Source organism: Hyperolius riggenbachi, chromosome 1 (genome assembly GCF_040937935.1).
Source record: "Hyperolius riggenbachi isolate aHypRig1 chromosome 1, aHypRig1.pri, whole genome shotgun sequence".
In the NCBI taxonomy this organism is placed as follows: Eukaryota; Metazoa; Chordata; class Amphibia; order Anura; family Hyperoliidae; genus Hyperolius; species Hyperolius riggenbachi.
The window spans coordinates 207,161,502-207,182,618 of record NC_090646.1 but is presented as its reverse complement, the minus strand read 5'-3'; the positions used below and the strand labels follow the sequence as shown (position 1 = coordinate 207,182,618).

Genomic DNA, 21,117 nt, shown 5'->3' with positions numbered 1-21,117 from the left:
TTCTGCATATTTCGGCAGTTTTCCCTATTAACCCATTCGCGTTCCGTCGTTTTCACTTGAGCAATGTTCACCTCCCATTGATTAGCCTATAACTTTATCACTACTTATCACAATGAACTGATCTATATCTTGTTTTTTCCGCCACCAATTAGGCTTTCTTTGGGGGGGGGGGGGGGGGTACATTTTGCTAAGAACCACTTTACTGTAAATGCATTTTAACAGGAAGAATAAGAAAAAATGGAAAAAAAATCATTATTTCTCAGTTTTCAGTCATTATAGTTTTAAAATAATACATGCCTCCATAATTAAAACTCACGTATTGTATTTGCCCATATGTCCCGGTTATTACACCGTTAAAATTATGTCCCTATCACAATGTATGGCGACAATATTTTATTTGGAAATAAATGTGCATTTTTTCCGTTTTGCATCTATCACTATTTACAAGTTTAAAATAAAAAAAATATAGAAATATTTCATCTTTACATTGATATTTAAAAAGTTTAGACCCTTAGGTAAATATTTACATGTTTGTTTTTTTTATTGTAATGGATTTTTTTTTTATATTAAACATTTTATTTGGGTATTTTTGGGAGGTAAACCATAGTTTTTTAATGTAAATGTGTGTTGATGTTAATTTTTTTTACTTTTTGTTCTAGTTTTACTTTTTGGCCACAAGATGGCGGCCATGAGTTTGTTTACATGACGTCACTCTAAGCGTAACACACGCTTAGAGTGACGCATCGGGGAGGGAACGGCCAGAAAAAGCGAAGCTTCCGAGAGAAGCTGTCGCTTTTTCAGCAGGGGAGAGGAATCAGTGATCGGGCACCATAGCCCGATACATTGATTCCGTGGATACCAAATCCGCGGCCGGGAGTGCGCGTGCACGCGCCCGATCGGCCTAGAGAGCGCACGGTAGTGCGCATGGTTCCTGGACGTAGTTTCTACGTCCAGGAACCAAAATAGGTTAATTACTTCAGCTGCTGTGAAAAAACGCGTGCAGTTTTCTACATAAAAACACACTTGGTGTGCAGAAAAGTATGCAGAAAAACGCGCAGAGAAAACTGAAAGACAAGTGTGTTCCCTGCCTCAGGAAATATTTTTTGAAAACAAAGACTAGTCCTAAACCTATCAGTTTTGTCAGATTTATCTGCTTCCTTTTTCGCTGGAGTGGTCCTGTAACTGTCCCTCAGAGAGGCTCACAATCTAATCCCTACCATAGTCATAGGTCTATGTATGTATCATATAGTGTATTTATCATAGTTCAGGGACAATTTAGGGGAAGCCAATTAACTTATTTGTATGTTTTTGGAATGTGGAAAGAAATTGGAGTGCCCGGAGGAAACCCACGCAGACACGAGAATAACATACAGACTCTTTGCATATTGTAGCCTGGCTGAGATTTGAACCAGGGACCAGGGTCGTAACTAGAGGGGATTGCAGGGGGGAGCCAGAGCTGTGGGGCCCCCAACTACTTTCCTTCTCTTCCTGTGATACAGGGAACTATACTTCAGATCAGGTGTTTTTTTGGCTACACTTGTTATGAGTGTGAAGATCATTATGGCCATACTTATTTTATGACCCTTGTGAGATCGGCCCCCAGGTGGTGAAGGGCACCAATGGGAGGCAAGGGAACGGATGTGAACGTTTGGGGTCATTAAAGATCTGTTAGGGACCCAATGAATTGTAGTTACGCCACTTCCGGGGACCCAGCATTGCAAGGTGAGAGTTCTAACCACTACGCCACCGTGCTGCCTGGGAAGCTTACACTTCTACAAAAACAGGGATTTTAGTTGTGATCAATGCTTAAGTCACCAACCGCAACAACCAGAGTATGCCTGGTCTGGTAAAAGGCAACACCCACTCACTTATAAGTACTCAGGTGTCCCACAGCATCTACAATTATATAGCTGCATGCAGTGGCGTAGCTAAGGAGATGTGGGCCCCGATGCAAGTTTTACAATGGGGCCCCCCAAGCACTCTATACATAACAATTGATGATACGCGCGAAAAACCTGCCAATGGCAACTACTATGTCAGAGGTGCAAGAAGGGGATGGGGAACAGTTTGTTAATGATTACCACTGTTCAAATTATTAAGTGATTATTATGAGCACAGGCCCAATAGAGAGCTAATACTATAGTTGAGGGAGGGGTATTTGGGGCCCCTCTGGCCCAAGGGCCCCGATGCGGTCGCTACCCCTGCAACCCCTATTGCTACGCCCCTGGCTGCATGGGACTAAATAGACTAGTGCTCGAAACTGTATGCAAGACAGGGTAAGTGCTCAAAACTGTATACAACTCATCCCTATACAATAATAATAATGATAATAATAATTAGCTAGCTTTGAATTGGCCAAAACTGTGTTCTCTATATGGTTTTAGGTTATTTTTTTACAGGAGTATTTTTTAAGAATTACCGGTATGCTTTTGCGCACACCCGACCTCTCTAGTGGCCTGATGTAAATTTGCAGGATAGTACACTATGCTACTTACTTACACAAGTAACATTCTATGCATTACCATAGCAATGTTACCGAGGTTGCGCTAATAGCATAATGCGCGCAGCCCTCCTGTTGTTAGTAACAGTGGAATTGGTGTGCTCTGCCTGCACATTTACCGGCGGTTTGTGCGTCAGGCCCCAGATCTCTAAAATGATGTGGCTTATTGGATTGTTCACATTTTGAATAACCACACCAAGCCTCAGTGCATCTGGCGCAGTGCTTAAACAGCACAGTTTTACAAAGCAGATTTTGTCAGGCTATCCTGCAGGCTAATAGCCCATTAGTGAAGAAGTATAGGGATTGCTTCTTTTTCTCAATAGCTTAATTATATTCTATTGTTATAGATATCTTGTTGTTAAAGAGAAAACATTTAGCAGAGTGCACACAAATTGTAACCATGAAAAGCTTGTTTGCGACAGTACACTGTTGACAGCCATTACTGAGGTAAATAGGACAAGCATATCATGAATACCTGATTATTACTGAAAACTAGTTCTTTCTTCACTAAACTCCGTATTTTATCCCATAGTGTGTGTCTATGCGGAGAAATACTTAAAAAATAAAGTGAAATAACCGTATTTGCTTTATATCTCCCTGCTTAATGCCTAAGCAAATATGTGTTTCTGGAACAAAGCTTGGTTGGAGTTCAACTATAAAAGGCTGTTCCCAGGCAACAATAGTCAGTGGTACTGAGAAGGAGAAAGAACTTTGCAAAGGACTAAGGTTAAAATCATGCAGTGTGTTACTGCTGTCTCCCCTTCTGCAGTGCATAATCTGCCAGAGAAAATAATCCTTATTATGATTGGGAAAACACACACAAGCCTACCTCAGTAAACTGTGGTAGCTTTTAAACATATCCTTAGGCTTCACTAGCAGCTCATGTTTTAACAATACTGCTGCTGCAGCACAGGTGAGTCAGTGACTGGATTGCTCCTTTTGATGCTCTCACAGGGTGCTCAGTCAGCAAATGAGGCCTGTTAGTGGATCCTGAGGAAAGTCTACGGAAAAAAAAAAAGAAGCAAAGAAAAACCCCAGAATACTTTGATGTAACAAATCGTGATGGAACATTAGGTACAATGTGGGAGAAATAGAAAGACGGAGGAGTCAAAAAAAGTTCACAGAACTATGTAGCACAGATGCCTGTGGTGAATCCAAGGTCACTGTACTGGAAATACTGCATCGTTTAAAGGAGGGATGATTTTTCTAACCTAAAGATTGTGTTACATTAATTCAAGCTAAGCTAGGGTAGAAGTACCAGCAGGAATACATGATCTGGATATCGCCCCCTTCCCTAAAGCCACTTGTCACAATAGAGCACGAGTCATAGAGTATATAAAAGGCAACCACATTTCCATCTATAGCTGCTTAAACTGCACTTTCCAGCTTTCCATGGGGACTGCTTGTTATTTCTAATACAGCCAGCACAATGATGCTCTCAAAACTGATCACAAGAGACTGCTGCTGTTTAGAATGGTCATATTACTTTTCCAGTTCCAGCGGTCCCAGGCCTGGAAGGTTATCCTAGGATCACTTTCACTCACTTCATGGAGTACAGCTAAAAGGATAAATGGTGTTAAAGAGGAATTTTACTAAATATATCTAATTAAATAAAGTCATGCCTACCATGAAGTTTTCATAAGAAACATATGTTGTTTTATCATTCAGACCTCACTGATCCTTTCTGTCCTAGTTCATTTTCCTTCATATTAACATTTGAAAATAAGAAATATATCAATTTAAAGGATGGGAATAAAGTTTAGCCTCAATTAACACATTTTTAGTTGAAAAGTACATATATTTACATAGATCTGTACCTCAGTCCTGTAAGAGGGACCAATGATTAAGAAAGAGGGGCTGTCCCTCTGAAAAGGGGACATTGGGAGCTATGTCTAGTAGCTTAGTGAATAAAGTACTCAAGCATTAACTTTTTTGTGTGAGAAGAATTTCCTACTTATTTAAAGTAATGCATTATACCTTTAAACAGGGTTGGGGCTACAATCAACCCCCTGCTCCCAGAGTTCATAGGAGCCTCCTGTGCATCTCCCATTGAAAAATATTTAACTTTTTAATGGTCAAATCACAGTTACATTAAAAAAAAAATGATGCGGGATCCTCCCTCCCAAGCCTCTAAAACCCCTTGTCACCCATGCAGGCTGGGATAGCCAGATTGCGGAGCCTGGGCTGCGTGGGACTCCACAGCCTGAGCTATACTAACTCCCCCACTCTTCCAGAGGCCTTGTCCTATCCATGGCAAGGGGCTTTTCCCCACCTCCAGTGCCTGGTGGGAGGTTCATGGTAGCATCTGGGAGACGCTCAGATACCTGCCCCCTCCCCAGGTAAAGTGCATCTTAACCTCCTGGGGGATACAATTATATCGCCCAGGAGGTGGCGCAGCACTATTTTTAATTTTTTTTTATTTTTTAAATCATGTAGCGAGCCCAGGGCTCGCTACATGATAGCCGCTGTGCAGCGGCATCCCCCCACCCCCTCCAATCGCCTCCGGCATACAAAGCAAACAGGAAATCCCGTTGAGAACGGGATTTCCTGTTTGGCTTCCCCCGTCGCAATGGCGACGATCGGGATGACGTCATCGACGTCAACGACGTCGTGACGTCAGAGGGAGTCTCGATCCACCCCTCAGCGCTGCCTGGCACTGATTGGCCAGGCTGCGCAGGGGGTCTTGGGGGGGGGGGAGCGGCACGGCACGGCGAGTAGCGGCGAATCAGCGTGGAGCGGCGGCGATCGGTATATACACGCTGCTAGCAAAGTGCTAGCTGCGTGCAACAAAAAAAAATTATGCAAATCGGCCCACCAGGGCCTGAGAAAACCTCTGTGGTGGCTTACCCCGAGCTCAGCTCGGGATTATCCCCCAGAGGGTTAATTAACCATAGATGCTTACCATTTCTGACTGCCACAACAGTATCCTCGGAAATGAGCCAGTGCCATATTCTCTTGATAGATGATGAACAATGGAGAACGCTGCGTGCATCGATCCGTGCACCCGATGAACAACTCCACACACGCATCAATCCCATAACTAGCCCTGGACTAGCTATACTAAGCATAGCAAGCCCCAGAGCAATGACATTCTGAGTTCTGCTGCAGGTTGTCATTTTGGAGACTTTAACCAGTTCACCCCCAATGGATTTTTACCCTAACGGACCAGAGCAAATTTTACCTGTCAGTGCTCCTCCCTTTTATTCCCTAATAACTTTATTACTACTTATCGCAATAAAATGATCTATACCTCATTTTTTTTGCCACCAATTAGACTTTCTGTGGGTAGTACATTTTGCTAAGAATTTTTTAGTTCTAAATGTGTTTTAACGGGAAAAATAAGAAAATAGTGGGAAAAATTCATTATTTCTCAGTTTTCGGCCATTATAGTTTTAAATTGAAACATTCTCCTGTGGTTAAAACTGACACATTTTGTTTGCCCAGTTGTCCTGATTATTAAGCTGTTTAAATTATGTCCCTATCACAATGTATGGCGACAATATATTATGTGGAAATATAGGTGCTATTTTTCTGTTTTGTCCGGTCCATAATTACAAGCCCCTATGTAGTAAAGTTATAGTAAAATATAAACGCTGAGTCCCTAAATTGCTATTTATGTATTTTTTTTAAACTTATTTTTTTTACAAGCTTTTTTTTGGGGAGGGGGGGGGGGGGGCTTTGGAAGTATAAGTTATTAATTTTATTAATATTGTGTATAAGTGTATGTATGTGTCTGTATGTGTAATTTTACTTTTTGGCCACAAGATGGCACTAGGGAACACATTCTCATTTAATAGGAAGGGTTCACCTTTTTACATTTGGTTACACTGTGATGGCTTCCTGTTTTATGAATGGACGCGGCCGCTGTTCGCGGTCACGTCCATTCATTCCAGGCATTGCGATTGGGTAGAGGACCGCTCGGTCCTCTTCCCCAATCATGGAACGCTGTGATCTGATGGTAAACTGCAGCAGGAGCGGCTTGCACACGTGCGGATCGGCGGTGGGAGCGAGCAACTTATTAAAACGTCCTGTTGCCGTTGACAGGGTAAATATTTCGTCATTGATCTCCCTCCATCATACCACTGCCTGGGTTTTTGTACACTTTGTACACCTTTTTAAAGAAATTGTGGCTGCAGAGATGCCCAGAAGAGTTTAGAAGTTCATCTGCCATTAAAGTCAGCGGAGCTCGCCACAAACAAACGCTTTCTGAATTTTCACTGTAAAATTTTGATGTTCAGCCTTACCAACTCAACAGTACGACGTGCGTCTTTACATCAGAAGTCAGTCATACTTGAATATGTATTGTATGCCTCACTGTATGCAGCATAAGGCCGAGTTATGGTGCAATTGTAGAATATTCACACTGCAACAGATTCAGCAAAGGATACATTTTAATACAATACAGTTTCAAAATGTTAACCACCCTTCTTTAAAAGTAAATACTTTTTATGCAGCTCCTACCCATGTCTCTAAGATCATAAACATGGGAAAATGATTTAGGAGATGTTTTACATGCGCTTTTCTGCATGCCATAGCTTTTATATGTGAAAATAGACAAAGGCACTGCATGTCGGCAAATAATCATCATTGATCTCAAAAGAGGGAATCATGCCTATAATACAACATGTATGATAAAAGCTGCTGGCCACAAATACAGCGAGATGGAGCCACCCACCACTGAAATTAAATCAAGGACAGGAACATGATGTTATACTACTCTTGATCAAAGTCCTGATTCATTTTGCCCTCAGAGTCAACCAGACATTATTAATTGATTTCTTCCAGAGATTTTAGGTAGAGTAAATCAGAATGATCAAATATATCTTTAACTTATCAGGTCCATTGTTGTTTATTTGGCACACATCAATTTGCACCCTCCTGCTCACACTCTAGCTGTGTTGTTGGCGTGCTAGATGACAGGAGGCAGACTATGTTTGTCTGTCTGCCAATCAGTCAAAGTGATCACCATACGCCTGGAAAATATCACCTTATAGGTTGGTAGAAAAAGTGATTGATGTATCCTTTAAAGCAAATATAGCAAAGACAACAAACTTTTCTGACTGCCATATTTAGGAGATTTTGCAATTTAGCGGTACTCTCAAGAAACTGTAAAACAAGCAAAAGTTGGAAGTCTTAACAGCTCTGCCTTTGGAAATGATGAAAAAAATAGATAACATTTGAGTTCTTCCTTATGCTGGGCATACACGGGTCGTTTTTTGTTATCAATCGAGCCGCTGATGGCTCGATTGATAACATCTGACGTGTCCGACGACCCGCCGGATCGATTCCGCGCTTGATACCCGCGGGCGGACAATAGCGGAAAACCAGCTGAAGATAAGAGAAGCGCCCGTGGAGACGAGCGGGAATCAATCCAGGCACGTGCGGGAACGAGCGGGGACGCGCGGGAGTCGATCCGGTGGCTAATCGAGCTGCAGAAACGGATCGTGTATGCCCAGAATCAAAGTTCATCTTCAATGCATATCTGTTTACATTAGAGGACAACATCATACTTTATTTTTCCTTTATTGCCATTTGTATATGTACATAAAAATAAAAATTATTATTCTTATTGATTTATAAATCACCAACATATTCCGTGGTGCTGCACAGAGCAATGCTTGTAGAGTTGAAGTAACCATTCACTGTACAATTTTTTTTTTTTTTTTTTTTTGCCAAATTAGACATTAGACAAACAAAAAGTCTAACTGATTGTGAACTAAAGAGGATGTAAACATTTGAGATCAATATTATGATCAATAAATCACATCTTTCGGTCAATATTAATGGCGAAAAATGAAAAAAGATTGATTCGCAATGTTGGTCTTTAGTAGGTCATTATGAATCCATTGCTATATTGATCAAAATAATAATCATAAAATCGTAGTAGTGTCTGAATCATCCACCTGAAACAAGCATGCAGCTAATCTTGTCAGATTTTTGCAAGAAACATCTGATGAGCATAAAGTACAAGTGTAAATCCGCACTCCTAATTCAAGGTGGTGTGTGCAAGGCCCAGGACCAAAAAGATCTAACATACTGTAGGTAGAGAACAGAAACCCTGGACAAAAATGGGCTGCACCATCATGGTATAACATCAAATAGCTTTATTCAAACACAAGAATCATAAAACCATTTAAAATGATGTGCATTGCACAGCAAGAGCAACACTCCACAACACAACGTGATGTGGGGAAATAACATTCAAATACACTGCCTCACCTCCCTATAGTAATCAGTGACCCTTTTAAAGCTGAATATCTAGCCATCCGGGTTCAACAATAGAGCCCAGTATGGAAGATTGGTACCCGAGTACAGGGAATCTAAAGTAAAAAAAAAGTGCTTGTGCCATCAAAAGTGTTTGCATATACAGAATTCCTAACAATGCCAAAAACGTGCAAGAGTAATAAATATCAAAATTATGAATATGCTCAAGAACATATTGTGAGGATACTTGTGATGGACAGTGCATATAGGAATGAGCAATGCAATAAGGTGCAATATACATACGTATCCCAGGACAGGATCCAGTGATAAATTGTTGGCAGCAATGGACAGGGACGGATTTGTACTCTTGTACAAAGGCCCACCGCCCAAGGCCCACTGTCACCAGCTGCTCCCTGACCAATGGCATCATCAGTTAACACCCCCCTACACGTTACACCACCCCTATCATTATCCCCTAAAATGGTATATGTGCCCTTGGTGCCTGTACATTAAAATCTCACCTTTCCACTGCCACCACAAGTCCTCCTGCTCTTTTTACGCATTTGCATTCCACCTGACTGCTGCGCATAACATGTGGCGCATGATGTGTGATATCACACAGAGCTGTATGTGGAAGCCACGTGCGATCTGAATAGGCAGAAGGAGAATCTGGACTTGTGCTGGCAGTGAACAGATAAGATATTTTAATGCACAGGCACTGGGGGGCACATATAACATTTGGGGAGAGAGCGGCCAGTTGCGATATTGCACATTGTTACTGCCGTGCACCAGATCAACCATGTCAACCTGAGATTTCCCAGCATGTCCAAGCAATACGATTAACCGATTTCAGCCTGAAATCGGTCAAATCGTTGATTGAGCACGCTTGTTGTGGCAAAGATTTTCATTCAATTGGATAATTATCAAATCGGATGGTCGATCGGCCACCAAATTGCCAAATGTATGGCCACCTTAAGACATGCGATTAATTCTGTCACCCAGCATTAGATATCTTCTGCTAAACATCCTGGCTAAAGTTTTAACTTTAGCAGATACAGTACTAGAGCTGAGTGTGAGAAGATTAATAACCCTATTCTGTCCAGGTACATACATATGCAGCATTCAGATTTCACAGGTCTCCATGCAGTCATAGGGGGAGGGGGGTTGTTGAACTCCTCCTGTCCCTGCATGATCTGATGGTATTTGGACAGGACTGGTGACCCCAGACCTCTCAGTCAGACCTCTCAGTCTCGGGACAGGCTACTCCGTCTCTCCCAGGCTGTGTCAGTCAGATCATACAGTTCAATCAGCACTTGTAAGGAGCAGTCTCTGCACCTCCTTTTTGATGTACGTTGTATATAAGCTGCATGTTCAAACATATTTTCAGTATTCAGGAATTGAGTCTGAAGAAGGCCTAATAGCCAAAATCTTCCTCGTTTTCTCTTAAGTTCACCAATAAATGGTATCATCCTGATTTCTTGCTTTTACTGATGGCTAACACGGTACAACACTCTACTGCTACTATACGTTCTATCCCAGACACTACTGGACAGATCTACCATATGGTAAGAATACTGCCTACTTTACAACCCCTGAAGCCAGTGGCATAGCTAAGGAGTTTTGGGTCCTAGTGCAAGTTTTACATTGGGCCTCCAAGCATTCCATACATTACAATTCATATGGCACAACAAAGAACATCCATGGTATGAGAGGTGTAAGCAGAGGAGGGAAACAGTTTGTTAATGACTACCACTATTCAGAGCATATATAGAAGTGATCATTACCAGCACAGTTCCATTGAAGAGCTAATACTGTGGTTGACGGAGGGCCCCTAGTGGGCTCCTTGGGTCCAAGGGTCCTGGTATGGTCGCAACCTTTGCATCCCCTATTGCTATGCCACTGCCTAAAGAATTGGCTATTCCCGCTAGCAGAGAACTTGGTGTATCTAGATGGGGTAATGCAAACGCTCTGCATTTTCATTAAAGTCTCCATTAAAGGAGACCATCTGTTTCACTTTATATAGCTTTATTATGCTGTGCCAGGCTCTGGAGCAGATCCCGACCCTGCCCAGGGTCGCCGTATCTGATATAGATAAGGATCGCCGCTTTAAATTTAGCGCTCGCATGATGTCTAGAAGGGCACAGGGAGGCTGGGAGCGATGACGCGGTGAAAATGGGGCTCTAGACCTGCGTAGCCACACTACACGGCTATGCGAACTGCGCAGGTGCTAAATTCAAAGCGGCTATTCTTATCTATATCATATAAGGCGACCCTGGGCAGGGTCGGGGTCTGCTCCAGAGCCTGGCACAGCATAATAAAGCTATGTAAAGTGAAAAGGAGGGTGCGGGCTGTCTACCATAACAACTGCAGTGTTAAAGAGGTACCTAACTTTTTTTCATATATCGCATCGTAAGTCCTTTAAGAATATATTTCTGGTGCTTTTAGCTGTGTTTCTCCAGATGCTACTTCAGAGAGAATAATGTAAAATTGCGTGCGGTATATACAATATTAAATCTTTATCTCCTAGCCCAGATGATATTTACATTTTGGCTCATGTGTGGGTCAGTAAATCTTGAGTAGAAAAAGGAAATTTTCATGTGACAGCAGGCCCTGTTTAGAAAATAGGGTTTCAAAGACTGTTACCTCAAAGAGTCTTGAGCTGTCCAGGGATTGCAGGGTATAGTGCATGCACATTTCTTTACAACAACAACAAAACATTTGTAAAGCATTTTTCTCTCATGGGACCCAAATCGCATAACTGTCTCAGATCAGTACATAAGTATGTGTACAGGGTAAAACTTTATGTGATCATACATGCCAGACTAAACAGGTGGATTTTCAGTTTTGATTTAAACGTGTCCAGGGTTGGAGCTGTCTTGATTAAGCTTGGCAAGGCATTCCAATGGTTGGGGACAGCATGACTGAAAGCTCTGGCTCCAAAGGTTTTTAGTTGAACTCTGGAGGTGGTCAAGTAATTGGATACTTTTGATTTGAGGTTTGAGGTGCAACAAATACTTCAGGTATCCTGAGCCTAGGTTGTGCAGGGATGTGAATGTTAGCATGCCACTTTTTGAAAAGGATACTCCATTTTATGAGTAGCCAGTGTAGTCAGGAAATGATTGGTTTTATGGGGCAATAGCAGAGTTGGCTTGTTAACAGTCTCGTGGCAGCATTCTGTACTACATACAGACGGTGTAGTTCTTCATTTGAAAGGCCTGCATAGAGAGGGCATTACAATAGTTCAGCCATGATGTGATAAAGGCGTGAACTAGGGTTGGAAGATCCTCTGAAGGAATGAGGTGCTTAATTTTTGCAATATTCCGTAGGTAAAAAAAGGAATGTTTCAGCTGCACAAAGTGTTGGAGCTAGTAAGGTCTGGGTACCCTACCATCAGTGGTATAGTCTGCGTCTGTAGCTGCTTTGCTGTTACCAAATGTCTTCTTTTATTTAAAAATGTTACTGTAAACTTAATTTCCTTCCAGTAACTAACACACAACATTGAGTTTAGAAGTCAGAAGAAATAAGTGGGAGAATTTGAAGTCATATTATGGAAAGACTGATATAATATTGATGTAGGTGCACTTTAAGAAAATTATAAATAGTAATCATAGCTTTATATAATAGCTATCACGTACAGCCAAAATGCAAGCAGCAAATACTGAGTAGGTGAAAGGTGATAATTGTTCTGTTTTCCTACACCAATAATAACATACTTTCCATGCAGCTTTCCGAACCCATTATCCTCTAAACTCATGAGTCTAAATTACCAGAAAAGTGTGTTCGCAGCTTTACTAGAAGTGTCCTAGACACTGCAATATAAATCCTAAATGCAGTCAGCACAGCCACATATTTTCATTTCAGTGACAACAGAGAACACTTTCATTTGTTTTAGTGCAACATTTCTTTCAACTGTTTGCTGTTTGTTCTTCAAAGTTAACCCCTTACTCCCACTTGAAAACACAGCACATCATTTGTTTTCAAGCAAGCAAGAAAATTTAGTAGGTTTACATCCCATCCTTGGGAAAACAAAGATAACAATACTGTATACTGAATGTAAACTGGTCAAAAAAATAAATAAATAAAAATTAAAGGGATACTTTTTTTAAAACACTTTTTAATCAGTATATGACATCTAGTCAATGAAACTTGGTATTGATCTGTCCCATCAGGCCTCGTTCACATCAGGGCCGTTTCTGTGCGCTTTTCACAGCGCACTGCCCTGTGCGCTCAGCAAGGTATTGATTTTTCCATGTAACTAAATGTAGCTGGTTCACATCTATGCGCTGCGCTGAGCAGCGTTACAGAAACGTAGTGTTGCAGGCATTTCTGTGCGTTGAGCTGGAAAGCGCACAGCAATGCAAGTGAATGGGTCCGCTTTTTTAGCGCATAGAAGCGCGTACAAGCGCATAGAAGCGCATGCGTTTTTTACCCCTAATTGGAGAAAAAAATACATTTACATACAAAAACAAAGTTTTATTGACAACTGCTGCTGGTACAACAAGCAAAAGCGTTTTTTACCCTGCGCTTTAACACGTTTTTCAGCGCAGCAGATGTGAACGAGGCCTAAGTAGCAGAGGGAGTTGATTATCAGATTCAGCTGCTTTGGTGTTAATGAAATTAACCACTTAAGGACCGCAGGCTTAAACCCCCCCTAAAGACCAGGCCATTTTTTGGTAATTAGGCCTCGCTGCAGTGCCGTACAACTCAGCACACACGTGATTCTCTCCCCCGTTTTCTGCCCACCAACAGAGGTCTCTGTTGGTGGGCTTTGATCGCTCCTGGTGTGTTTGTTTGCTTTTTTTTGTAAATAGCACTGTTACCAATGCATGGATGCCGGGGGAGGAAGTAGCAAGAAGCTGGAGGCTCCGTGCGGGGATCGCAGAGGACGGTGAATCTGTAATTACCTATGCCTGCTCCCCCCACCGCTGGAGGCACCTACCTATCTAGCCAATACTGGGGAAACCTACCTATCTAGCCAATACTGGGGAAACACACCTATCTAACCTATACTGGGGAAACACAGCTATCTAACCTATACTGGAGGCACCTACGTATCTAACCTATACTGGGGGCACCTACCTATCTAACATATACTGGGGGCACCTACCTATCTAACCTATACCGGGTACACCTACCTATCTAACCTATACCGGGTACACCTACCTATCTAACCTATACTTGCATGGAAGTCCACAGAGAATTTCCTGGAGGGGGGGGCAAAAATGGGGGTGACGGAGACATTAGACTAGGGCTATGGTAGGGATTAGATTGCGAGTGCCTCCGACACAGTTGTCCCTCAGTTTAGGTAGTGACAGGGAAACTTAAGACATGCCCTCTGTGCGGCACTAAGCCACACCCCGGATTTTGCAGGAGGGTGCCAGTGGGTGGAAGAGGGTTACAATGGGCAGGAGGGGGTGCCAGTGGGTAGGAGGAGGGTGCTCATGTGTGGGGAGGGCAGTAGAAAGGCAGAGAGAGAGAGAGAGGCAGCAGAAATGCAGATAGAGACAGCAGAGAGGCAGAGAGAGAGAGAGAGGGCACAGAAAGGGAGAGAGAGACAGCAGAAAGGCAGAGAGAGAGAGACAGCAGAAAGGCACAGAGAGAGACAGCATAGAAGCAGAAATAGAGAGCACAGAAAGGGAGAGAGAAAGACAGCAGAAAGGCAGAGAGATAGAGAGAGCAGAAAGGCAGAGAGAGAAAGAGAGAGAGACAGCATAGACCCAGAGAGAGAGCGGGGAGAGACACAGCAGAAAAGCAGAGAGAGAGCGCAGAAAGGCAGAGAGAGAGAGACTGCAGAAAGGCAGAGAGAGAGAGAGCAGAAAGGCAGAGAGAGAGAGAGAGCAGAAAGGCAGAGAGAGAGGGACAGCAGAGAGAGAGAGCTGAGAGGCAGAGAAAAGGAGACCGCAGAAATGCAGGGACATCAGAAAGGAAGAGAGAGTATAGTTGCCCCCAGTATAGCTAATATAGTTGCCCCCAATATAGTTAGTATAGTTGCCCCCAGTATAGCTAGTATACAGTGGCTTGCAAAAGTATTTGTCCCCCTTGGAGTTTTCCACATTTTGTCACATTACTGCCACAAACATGAAACAATTTGTTTGGAATTCCACATGAAAGACCAATACAAAGTGGTGTACACGTGAGAAGTGGAATGAAAATCATACATGATTCCAAACATTTTTAACAAATCAATAACTGCAAAGTGGGGAGTGCATAATTATTCAGCCCCCTTTGGTCTGAGTGCAGTCAGTTGCCCATAGACATTGCCTGATGAGTGCTAATGACTAAATAGAGTGCACCTGTGTGTAATCTAATGTCAGTACAAATACTGTACAGCTGCTCTGTGACGGCCTCAGAGGTTGCCTAAGTGAATATTGGGAGCAACAACACCATGAAGTCCAAAGAACACACCAGACAGGTCAGGGATAAAGTTATTGAAGAAATTTAAAGCAGGCTTAGGCTGCAAAAAGATTTCCAAAGCCTTGAACATCCCACAGAGCACTGTTCAAGCGATCATTCAGAAATGGAAGGAGTATGGCACAACTGTAAACCTACCAAGACAAGGCCGTCCACCTAAACTCACAGGCCAAACAAGGAAAACGCTGATCAGAAATGCAGTCAAGAGGCCCATGGTGACTCTGGACGAGCTGCAGAGATCTACAGTTCAGGTGGGGGAATCTGTCAATAGGACAACAATTAGTCGTGCACTGCACAAAGTTGGCCTTTATGGAAGAGTGGCAAGAAGAAAGCCATTGTTAACAGAAAAGCATAAGAAGTCCCGTTTGCAGTTTGCCACAAGCCATTTGGGGGACACAGCAAACATGTGGAAGAAGGTGCTCTGGTCAGATGAGACCAAAATGGAACTTTTGGGCCAAAATGCAAAGCGCTATGTGTGGCGGAAAACTAACACTGCACATCACTCTGAACACACCATCCCCACTGTCAAATATGGTGGTGGCAGCATCATGCTCTGGGGGTGGTTCTCTTCAACAGGGACAGGGAAGCTGGTCAGGGTTGATGGGAAGATGAATGGAGCCAAATACAGGGCAATCTTGGAAGAAAACTTCTTGGAGTCTGCTTGGAGTCTGCAAAAGACTTGAGACTGGGGCGGAGGTTCACCTTCCAGCAGGACAACAACCCTAAGTATAAAGCCAAGGCAACAATGGAATGGTTTAAAACAAAACATATCCATGTGTTAGAATGGCCCAGTCAAAGTCCAGATCTAAATCCAATCGAGAATCTGTGGCAAGATCTGAAAACTGCTCTTCACAAACGCTGTCCATCTAATCTGACTGAGCTGGAGCTGTTTTGCAAAGAAGAATGGGCAAGGGTTTTAGTCTCTAGATGTGCAAAGCTGGTAGAGACATACCTTAAAAGACTGGCAGCTGTAATTGTAGCAAAAGGTGGTTTTACAAAGTATTGACTCAGGGGGCTGAATAATTACGCACACCCCATTTTGCAGTTATTGATTTGTAAAAAATGTTTGGAATCATGTATGATTTTCGTTCCACTTCTCACGTGTACACCACTTGGTATTGGTCTTCCAATAAAATTGATTCATGTTTGTGGCAGTAATGTGACAAAATGTGGAAAACTTCAAGGGGGCCGAATACTTTTGCAAGCCACTGTAGTTGCCCCCAGTGTAGGTAGTGTAATTGCCCCAGTATTAGTATAGTTGCCCCCAGTATAACTAGTATATTTGCCCCCAGTGTAGGTAGTATAGTCACCTCCAGTATAGTTAGTGTAGTCGCCCCCAGTATAGCATAGTTGCCCCCAGTATGGGGGAAGCTTGGAAGGAAGGACAGTGGCAGGGTTGGGGCCAGACCCCGCCCCCCCACACCTCCCTCAGCTGGGTCTTCTCCTTCTGGCGCTTCCCCCCTCCAAATTATCAGCGGCAAACAGAATCGAGCATCAGGGGGAGGAGAGGAACTGCCCACCTTCTTCCTACATTCCAGGCGATGGTGCGCAGTGTCATCGTCACATGACACTGATCTCCGACTTCTCTGCGGCTCACTGTGCTTCCGCTAATCAGGAAGCACAGAGCGGTGGAGAAGGCGGTGACCAGTGTCACGTGACGATGGCGCTGCGTACCATTGCCTGGAATGCAGGAAAAGGGTGAGTAATTCCTCTACGCGCACTGATGCCCGCTTCTGTTTGCGGCTGATAATTTGGAGGGGGGAAGCGCCAAAAGGAGGAGACCCAGGGGAGGGAGGTGGGGGTCCGGCCCCCCTCCCAGCCGCTGTCCCCGCTGCCCCTCCTTTTGTGTTGCTTCCTCCTCCTGCGGGTTCGGGTGGCCGGGGGGGGGGGGGGTCAGCAGCTGGCCGGGGGGTTGGTGCATACCCCATTTTGCCCAATGTGCAGATGCCCATGTATACTGGGGGGAACTACCTATGTAACCTGTGCTGGGGCACCTACCTATCTAACCTATACTTGTGGCAATTATATGGGCTACCCTGTACTGGAGGCAACTATGCCTGGCTACCTATACTGGGGGTGACTTATACCCGGCTCCAGGGGGAGAGGGGGTGAACTTTACACCCTCGCCCTGGGTGCAATTTAGCCTAGAAACTGCCCTGCCCTTCCCCCGCAGTGTACCAGCTCCCGGGCCCTGCTTCCTTTGCATTCAGACCTCAGATCAGTGGTGACCAGACAGAGGCACACGCTACCCACTGACATGGAGAACGCAAGCCCAGGCCAGCCTGCGAAGACAAGACAGAAGCCAGGTGAGGGGCTTATTTATGTGAAATACTGCCTATTTAATATATTTAAGTTACACCACTGCTATGTTCATGTACATTTGGACCCACCCCACCTATGACCACGCCCACTGTCCCATGACATGACCACGCCCATTTTTCACCACGGCGTGCTGTGCGCGCTGCACATTCATTCCCTTTTGATGCCCAGGGGGGGCCCTGGATCTCCCAGGAACCAGCAACGCCCCTGGAGACTGTTAACGTGTTTTGATATCTTACTGTATACAAAATCATAGGTCAACGTGACTCCCTTCACCAACAAGGAAATCTGCACTCCACATGTTTTTTTTTTATGTCATATGTGCTTGTAATTTGTGGGCTAACTAGTTTGCTATAAGTACTACTCTGCAATACTGCATAGGAGGAACCACTACTTGCAACACATTTGTGCAAGGGCTAATTAGGATTGTTAGTCAGGGAAGTATTGTAATTAACTTGTATAGAAAGAATTTATCCTTTTTAACACTTGATAACCACTAGCGCTAGCGATTTTGTAGGGATTTTATAGTGATTTTGTGTGAAATAGCCGGCAGTCTATTTAAAACACTGGAAAGCACTAGCAATCAGGAAAGCTCTTTAAAGAAAACCCGAGTTGATATTCCTGAAATAAAAAAAAAACATACTACCTGATGCAGCTCCGCTTCTGGATCCAAACAAGCCGATTCCCGCTGTTCTCTACCGCTCCGTTCATCCGATGTCTTAAAAAGATAAAAAATACTCTTCAAGATAGTCACGACCTTTTGGGTCAAGGCACGTCACCAAGAATAGTGCATGAGAGGGCCTGAGCTCTGGGCATGCTCAGTAGCTCCTAACTCCCCTCATGCACTTGTTTTTCATGTGTCTGTAGCCAGCTGCACACAAGTGTAAGGTGACCCCTGCAGAGATTACAGAGAGGATCACTATCAGGCACACTTTACACAGCTCTGTGCTGCGTATTTCGACAGTGTCTCATATAGCTGTCTCTACTTCTCAGCTGTCAACAGTGCCTCAGGAGTGCGCACAGATAGTGGGGGAGAGGCAGGGGGAGACGGGGAGAGACGTGACACAGGGAAGGGGCGTTTCAAAGGAGACCCTCTGCTGCTGAGTAAGCTTCTTACTGGACAGAGCTAGCGACAAGCTCCTTGTTGACAACTTCTGGGGGGATTGCAGTGTCCAGTGGGAATCCAGGAAACAGAAGGAAGGACACAGTTGTAAGGGATTAGGAAACTAACATGCCTCTGTGTCCGAATTAGTGTGTTAATTCCGCCTCGGGTACACTTTAAGGAACCTCCAATATTGGCTGCCTTTTTGATTGTGTTTTTGGTTCATTGTGATTTGCCAATTGCAAGGGCACCATGATAACGTGGTAATCACTGTACCCTTTTCATCAAAAGCACTGCATACTACATTTTTGATTGTTTGATAATTTTTTTAACCCGTCGACAAACAGTTGTGAAATGTGATAGCAAAGGCCAGTGGCGTAGCCAAGGAGCTGTGGGCCCCAATGCAAGCATTACAATGGGGCCCACCAAGCATTCTATAAGTAGCAATAGATACGGCCCACCAAAACCTGCTTCAGAGGTGCAAGAAGGGGATGGGGAACAGCTAGTTAATGATTACCAATATTCAAAGTATCTATTGAAGTGATTATGAGCATAGGACCAATAGAGAGCTAATACTACAGTTGAGGGAGGGCCCTTTGGGGCCCCGATGTGGTCGCAACCTCTGCAACCCCTATTGATACGCCCCTGGCAAAGGCTCTTGGTGTAAATAGTAAAACCCGTCACAATCCCATTTCGGTAGCAAATGTGCTTGGTCTAAATAGCAAAAAAAGTGATAACATCACAACATGTTTGCAGTGCTAATCATGATTTTCAATGTCATTTCAATGTAAAAGGGCCCTGGCTCCTAAGACAGCAAGGAAAGATGTCAGCACTTGCCAAAACAGTCTGCATTTGAATGACTACCTGCATAGGTGTGCAGAGCCTAATTATTATAGACAGGCTACACATCTTGCATTCAAAACAGATGCACCAAATTAACATAAAAGCGCTGTCTGTGTGAAACAGTCTTAACAAGAAATGAATTTAGTTTATTACCTTCCCATATATATATAAAGCATAAAAGATCATAGATCTCCTTTAATTATTTTCGCTACGATATTTGCACCACATGTCATACCCAGAAACAATATCATTTCAAGTTATGGAGGGAAACTGTCTAGCAACTCATCAGGAGCTGCAAAGCTAGTTATCTATACAGATGGTAACACAAGGTGTAATTTGGATTGTTTCAGCTGCAGTGGCATCGTTATACAAAGGTCTGAGCAAGAATGGGCAAACTTAGATGCTAAAGAGAATGATAATGTATTGCAAACAGATGAGGTGTGTCGCGGCAACTGCCAGATAAGCTGAGAAGTAGTTTGCCAAGCTCCTCTTGGCTGGAATGAAATTGCAAATGTATTATTCTACAATTCCATTCCACTACTATGTCGCTTTCCTGTTTCACAAACAAGACTTTTTCAACACGTTTCCATGCAAGCTGTAGACTATTTGAGCTTGTATAACTGAGCAAGATAAATTCTATATATCAGTTATGACATTTAATGAGTGTAAGAGCATAAAATTCCCATATCAACATATGGCAGGGAACAATAATTAGTTGAGTAAATGGATTTTAGCGCGGAGAACAACATTTGAGTTCTTGGGTCGGATGTATTTCTTCGTGTTGAACATCTGTAGAGTGTGTTGTTTGTGAATCTTTGCAAGCGGCAGCATTTACTGGATAAAGTTTTATGTGGACTCACAGCTTCCGATCCAGAATAATGCTATTTTCTTCTTTCATTCAGACATCAATGACAGAGAGATTGACGTGATCCCTGCATTATAAGTAAAATAAACGGCGCAGAGACGTCAAACCATAGAATCAGGACAATGAAGAAATGTGTGATAAATCGATGGTATGGAACAGACTGAACAACATCCTTTTGAAGCCCACGACTAATATACTCACTAATAACAAAATGCAGTGGGTAAGGCCTTACATGTGCATAGTCATACAGAGTGAGTGATTTGACTTGCTTATCATGTTAAGATGCTAAAGATGCACAGGCCTTAAAGAGACACTGAAGCGAAAAAAAAAATTATGATATTATGATTTGTATGTGTAGTACAGCTAAGAAATTAAACATTAAGACCAGATACATCAGTGTAATTGTTTCCAGTACAGGAAGAGTTGAGAAACTCCAGTTGTTATCTCTATGCAAAAAAGCTATTAAGCTCTCCGACTAATGCTGGGAATACACGATGCGTTTTTGCGTTCGTTTTTGCCGTCGTTTTCGCTTTCGATCGATTCTACTCTCGATTCACTGCTCGATTCTCCTCTCGATTCCTTATCTTTTCTTATCAATTACATTCACTTGAATGAGGAGAATCGAAACGAAAGTAGAATCGACCAGATCCAACAGGTTGGAATTTATCTATCGAACCCATCTATCTAAAGTAAAAACTTAACGTGTATTCCCAGCATTAGTTAGTCGTGGAGAGGGCTGTTATCTGACTTTTATTATCTCAATTGTAATTGAACTGTTTACTTTTCCTCTGCCAGAGGAGAGTTCATTACTTCACAGACTGCTCTGAAAGACTCATTTTGAATGCTGAGTGTTGTGTAATCTGCACATATTAT

General features: G+C 43.2%; 1 long non-coding RNA gene across 1 annotated transcript in view; it reads left to right on the top strand.

The window, feature by feature from the left end:
• Window positions 1-20,657, top strand: part of LOC137547020 (uncharacterized) — a 91,187-nt gene extending 70,530 nt beyond the window's left edge. The window contains exon 3 of the long non-coding RNA XR_011026441.1: window positions 20,282-20,657. This is a non-coding gene — a long non-coding RNA (uncharacterized lncRNA). The remainder of the gene's footprint in view (window positions 1-20,281) is intronic.
• The last annotated feature ends 460 nt before the right edge of the window (window positions 20,658-21,117 follow it).